The sequence below is a fragment of the Choristoneura fumiferana genome, chromosome 16 (genome assembly GCF_025370935.1).
Source record: "Choristoneura fumiferana chromosome 16, NRCan_CFum_1, whole genome shotgun sequence".
In the NCBI taxonomy this organism is placed as follows: Eukaryota; Metazoa; Arthropoda; class Insecta; order Lepidoptera; family Tortricidae; genus Choristoneura; species Choristoneura fumiferana.
The window spans coordinates 17,706,882-17,712,980 of NC_133487.1; the positions used below are offsets into that span (position 1 = coordinate 17,706,882).

At 33.2% G+C, this 6,099-nt stretch overlaps 1 long non-coding RNA gene across 1 annotated transcript; it reads left to right on the plus strand.

Annotated features, from left to right (window-relative positions):
- The first annotated feature begins 1,628 nt into the window (after window positions 1-1,628).
- LOC141436208 (uncharacterized) lies at window positions 1,629-2,557 on the plus strand. Its single transcript, XR_012452274.1, has 3 exons — window positions 1,629-1,684; window positions 1,796-1,930; window positions 2,221-2,557. It is a non-coding gene; the product is annotated as an uncharacterized lncRNA (long non-coding RNA).
- Window positions 2,558-6,099: the final 3,542 nt, after the last annotated feature.

The following is a 6,099-nucleotide window of genomic DNA, read 5'->3' on the forward strand; positions in this document are numbered from 1 at the left end:
TCGGCTAGTGGCAGTGACGCGACCAGCTGGCAAGGAGCCCATGAGCTGTTTGGCCACTGTAGCCTTTTGCCTGAAACAAATTATACATTTAATGGTAATCTTTCTGACCTCTTCCAATCCATTTACAATCCAAAACCTATTATTCAAATGCGAGAGCAGAAGCTTAGGACCCAAGTGCAGTAATCTTTCGTGCTCACTTTTAATTAGCATATTAGTGAAGACTGAACCCTTTGGTAAAATGATTGGGTGTTTATTGTCATAACTTATTTGAGCGTTATGAAGCCTACCGCCCACACGCATGAGCCCTAGTTGGTCTACAAAGGGATGGAGTTGTGCAAGTTTTCCTTTAATGACATGACCTTTCTTTAAAGCATCAAACTCAGCATGAAATTGTTTTATTTTGTTCATGTCTGATTATAAGCATGAGCGATTGTTTTAGTTCAGCGCTGCTAAGGTAAGTAGTATTTAATTTACTTTTATTTGTTAGTATTATTAAGAAACCGCAGTATGTATGCAAAAAGCCTTAAAATTTTATTTATATCCGAATAATTATACAAGCGCTCGATAATGCAATCGAGTGGATTCGGAATGGCACACACAAACTCGACACCTGATAGTAAAAACATTGTAAGTCTTTCTACTATTTTTTTTTACTTTAAAGCATGAGAATACATTTAAAAAGGTCTATCTATGTGTCTAATCAATTTATAAATATCTTGAAAAATTAATAAAATAGACAGTGTGATTAAATGGTAAGTACTGTTTTTCTTGCCATTTGTCTTATTTCGTTAATACAACATTATAACAACCTTACTTACAATTTACGCAAATTCTCCTGATTAAAATTGTACAGTGCAACAAAGTAACATCAGTAGTTACCGTATTTTTATTCCATATTTATATAATAAATCAATCAAGAAGAACGTAAAAACTTAGTATGACGACTTACCATGTTATTATACGAAATCTGCTAGTAAATATTAGAATAAAAGTATTGTAATACTATGTACAACATATTTGCAGGTCAATTTTAAAACTTTTTTTATTTTATTTTTATAACAATACAAGTGTATAAATAAAATTTAGCAATGTTGATACGTAAATGCATTGAATTTCACATTGAAATTTATTCACATTAAAATTGAGGGTAAAATTTATTTGAGCAATGCTTTATACCCTCATATAAATAAATATTATCTCATATACTGGAAATATAATTGCTTCGTGCGTGGCACAATTTTAATGTGGTTCTTCGAGATTATATTCGACTAAGCCTCATTTGTTTTTACCCGACTGCGAAGAAGGAGGGTTATTAATTAGTTAAATAATTCATTATGATGAGTCGTGCCCGTGCAAAACGCATGTTGGATTTTTGTCATAGTACTGATGAGACAACACGAGAAAACTGTAAGTTCCTATTCATTGTATTATTATAATCACAAAACTATTGAAATAATATTTTTTTTACTTGATTGGATTTGTTTTGTTGTTGAACACGAGAGTGTTCAAATATATATAATTTTAAGCATCAATTTAGTAGCTACTTGTTTAACTTTTATTTTATTTACAAGGTACAACTCAGTCGAAAATAAACAAAACATATTATTATGTCGGAGTTCCCATCAAGACGAGGATAACGAATTTTCATCAATAACGTCATCTGGAGTTCCGTTTCTCACTGATGGTAAGAATTTACATTAAGGTTCACGATTTTAATCATGTCTGTATGTATATATAGTAAAAAGTATGTACAGAGAAATAAACTGAGTGCCTTAACGGACTTTTTTTATTTCAGGAAGAGATTTAATTACATTTAAAAATAGAATTCGTAACAAAACGGGCAAAAGATATAAAAATGCTGAAGATGACGCGACAGAACAGGATGGGTTTTCAGCAGAAGTTTCTGAATACCTACCTTCACAAATCGACGGTAAATATATTTTTTTTTGTGCATTCTATAGATTATGTAATTAATATGCTATTATATGTATAAATAAGTATATTATACGATTATGTCTGCTTAAAACTATTGAAGTGCTTGAAATTTTATTTTATACCTGATCAAATTTATATGTAATTAATAGATAAATTCTGATGTTTTTTGGTTAACAGTTATAATAATTAGTAAGTTAATGCTTTATAAAGTGGGTGTATGTGGTATGACGATTGCATTCTTATATTTTATCTTGTTCTCATCAAAATAACCTGTGTTCTTTTCAGGTACTGAAACAACCAGGTCACCAAGTGTAAATAAAATATTGAACAGCAATCAACTCGAAGATAACATGGACAGCTCTAATTCTTTGATAACTCCCCGTGGTTTAGGTTTCACCAACCGGCCAAATATTATTATACCAGAATCACCCGAGGTCACAGGTACTGCACAGGATGATGATGACGTTAATGCACTAGGTATTTCAGTTTCTACTCCTGGACTGTCTAACATGAAAAATTCGCTGTTATCACTGGAAATTAACACCTGCTCCACCTCAAGGGTAAATTCAACAGATGACTCCAGTTTGGCTTTGTCTTCTCCAAGTTCAAGCATAAACAATAAAAAAAACTATCCCTCGAAAAGTAACCCGGTCGAAAAAGAAGACGTGATCCAAGTTTATGGAAATGTAATGTTATAAAAAAAATGAAAAACACTGGTCAAGATTTTGTAAATTCAAAAGGGAAAAACATAAAAAAGAAAGAAATGAAGCCAGGATGCGGAGAAAAATGTATTCGTAACTGTAAAAAAGTCATTACTGAGGAAAGAAGAAAATATTTATTTGATGCATTCTGGAAAATGGGTGATCATGAATCACAACTTCGTTATATTTTTAATTATGTACAAAAAGTTGAGAAGAAGGTTGAAAAAATTATTAAAGATGGAAAATCTAGAAGAACGTGTACGTATAAATATTATTTGGCAATAGAAAAGGATGATTATAAAGCTTCTCAGAGTAATTCAGTACAAGTATGTAAAAAAACTTTTTTAAACACATTTGATATTTCTGATATGTGGTTGACTACTATGTTTAAGAAACTTGATATTAATGACGTTAATATTGCTTTTAAAGACATGCGGGGGAAGCATACAAATAGACCTAAAAAAGTGAGTGAAGAAATTAAAGAATCCGTTAGGACTCATATTCGTAGTATACCTACAAAGGAATCTCATTATGTCCGTAAAAAAACATCTAAACTTTATTTTGATGAATCGTTAAGTTTTCCCAAACTATATGCACTGTATGTTGAGTGGATGAATTTCCATTCTAAAACAAACATTGCTAGTAAAGATCAGTACCGATTAATATTCAACAGCGAATTTAATATTGATTTCTTCCAACCAAAAAAAGACCGATGCTTAACTTGTGAAATACATCATGCCGACACCGATCAGACTGACAACAATAAACAAATTAAATACGCTTTTCACCTTGCTAACAAAACCATAGCTAGATTCTTAAAAGATAACCATAAATTAAGTGCTCAAACGTCTAAGACTATTGTTACTGCGTGCTACGATTTTCAAAAGGTACTATGTACTCCTCAGTCGGATGTTTCTTTATTTTATTATAAACGGAAGTTCTCAGTCTACAATTTCACGATTTTTGATATCGGTAACACTGAAGGGTTTTGTTTTATATATGACGAAACTGTAGGCAAAAAAGGTCCCAATGAAATTTGTAGTTCTCTGTACAAATTCATCACGGAAAATGTTGCAAAAGGAGTAACTGATTTTATTTTTTATTCTGATTGCTGCGGAGGACAGAACCGTAATAGGACAGTTTTTGCATTTTACTCATTTATATGTGCCAAGTTTCATATAAATATTACTCATAATTTTTTCGAGGTGGGTCATTCACAAAGCGAAGGTGACTCCATGCATGCTTTAATTGAGCGTAAAAAGAAAAACCAATCAATTTATGTCCCTTCTCAATGGGTAACACTTATCAAATGCGCAAAATCAACCGGAAAGCCATATAATGTCACAGAATTATCACAAAACGAAATTTATGACTTTAAAAAATTGATCGGAAAGCAAAACAATTTTGATCTTAGAGCTACTGATATCAATGGCGATAAAGTAATGTGGTCTAAAATACAATGCTTGAAGTTTAAAAAAAATGAACCAGAGTTGATGAAGTTTCAGTATGATTACTACTCAGATGTCTCCAAAGTATTACAAGTTAAATTCATCAGAAATAAAAGATCGTCAAGAACGTCCAGACATAATAATACGCTTATACACGAAGAAAGTTCAATTTCAGCGTGGAGTTCCTTTACTTTAAGACGTGCGTACACTGATGTGTTTCCCATAAGTTTTGATAAATTTACTGATTTAAATTCTTTGTGTTCAAGTGGAGCAATACCAAATATGTATAGAGATTTCTACAAAAACCTGCCCCATGTTAAACCTGGATCTACCAGAGATAACAGACTTTCGCAACTTGACATTGAAGATGAAGATTGATTTCTTGTAATTAAATATTTTGTAATTTCAATAAAAATTAATACACACAACTTCTGAGTATTATTTAATAACAATATTGTCTATAAAATTAATATCGGATTAAGATTTAAGGTATTTTTGTAAAAACAGTTATAAGATACAGTTGTTTTTAGTCAAAACAGTGGACAAATTACAAAATATTCCAGAACATAACACCGTAATTGGTACTTACAACGTTGTTCTACGGTCATTATCCCGATATTCTTTCATCGTAACTACATGAAAATCAATAATAGTAATAATTAAGAAAATATGATGTCCATAAACTAAAAGGCCTTAAAAAGTTATATACTAAAGCACACTCATGTTTAAAAATATTAAATTAAATACTGTATTTCAGACCTCTAAAGTGTCAAAAAATTTAAATTCATCACTGTGTAAACCTCTTAAAAATAGTTACAACGTTTTTACTATCAGGTGTCGAACACATGACTGCTGGAAAAATCCATGCCAGACTGAACCTCTGGGAGGTCTAGAGCTATTGAAGGTTCGTGACAAGCGAAAACGTACTCACTGTTGCGTAGAAACTGGGGCCATGCCACCAGAGGTCGTTGCTACGAAGTTCGCTCGGTCTTACTCCTCTGCTTATGAGGTCAGCTGGGTTCTCGTGCGTGTTGACATACAGCCAGCTCCATCTAGCGGTATTCTGACGAATGACATTTACTCTGTTCGCCACATACGCCTGAAGCTTTGTTAGTTCGGTTTTGAGCCATGCGAGAACTATTTGTGAGTCGCTAAACAAGTAAACTTCTTTAACATTTGCTTTAATTTTCAAAGTGTCATAGGTTTTTGCCATTAATTTTGAAAGCAGAAGAGCAGCGTTTAGTTCAAGTCTGGGTACTGTTAAGCCTTTATTCTGAACTGGATTTATTCGCGATTTGGAACAGAGTAAATGCATTTTTGTTGCACCTGATTTATACGTGTGTCGCAGGTACACGCAGCACCCGTAGGCTGTTGTGCTCGAAGCGTCTGCAAACCCGACGAGCTGGACTGTGTCTGCTTCTGAAATGTCTATGTTTCTACTTAGTAAAATAGGTTCCATCACGGCTAAGTCACTAGTGAACTCAAGCCACTCTTGTTCTACATTAGGTGGTGGTTTTTCGTTCCAACTAGTGTTGAGCTTCCACAATTTTTGCATGATGGCCTTTGCTGTGACGATTATGGGATTTACGAAGCCCATTGGGTCATAAAGTCTTCCTATGTAACTCAAAATGCTCCTTTTAGTAAAATTTGCAGAGTCAAATGGCTCTGGAGAGGAGATAATGAAATTGTCGTCTTTTATGTTGATCTGTAAACCCAGCGCTTTCATATTGTAATTATCTTTTTGCAGGTCTAGACTATCAAAATGTTGTTCACCTGATGGTATGTTAGATAGAATTACCTCATGATTCGAAGACCATTTATGAGTAGAGAAGCTACCTAGGTTGAGTAAGTCACGCAACTGGTCTTTAGCGCTAAGAGTGGTTTCGAGATCATTGTTAGAGTATATGACGTCATCGACGTAAATATTATTTTTAATCACAGATGTCGCTAGGGGATGTGAATTTCCATACCTATTTGCTAGCTCATCTAGACATCGTGACGCTAAGTAACTAGAG